Source organism: Plasmopara halstedii (assembly GCF_900000015.1).
Source record: "Plasmopara halstedii genome assembly, contig: Scaffold_816, whole genome shotgun sequence".
Lineage (NCBI taxonomy): Eukaryota > Oomycota > Peronosporomycetes > Peronosporales > Peronosporaceae > Plasmopara > Plasmopara halstedii.
Window position 1 is genome coordinate 1,876,071 of NW_020187732.1, and position 246 is coordinate 1,876,316.

A 246-nucleotide genomic window follows, 5' to 3' on the forward strand; every position below is an offset into this window, starting at 1 on the left:
AAGCTAGGAGCGGCTAAGTTTATTCTGGGAATGGAGATCGATCATGACCGCAACAACAGCACATTGATAATTCGTCAAACTCGGTATATTGATGACGTGGTGAGTGGGTTCAAGCAAGAAGACGCCAAGGAAGTGTTGAACCCATGCGAATCAGGTTTGAAGTTATCCAAGATGCAGTCACCAACAACGGACGACGACAAGGCGGATATGCAGTTGAAGCCGTACAGGTCACTTATTGGATGCTTA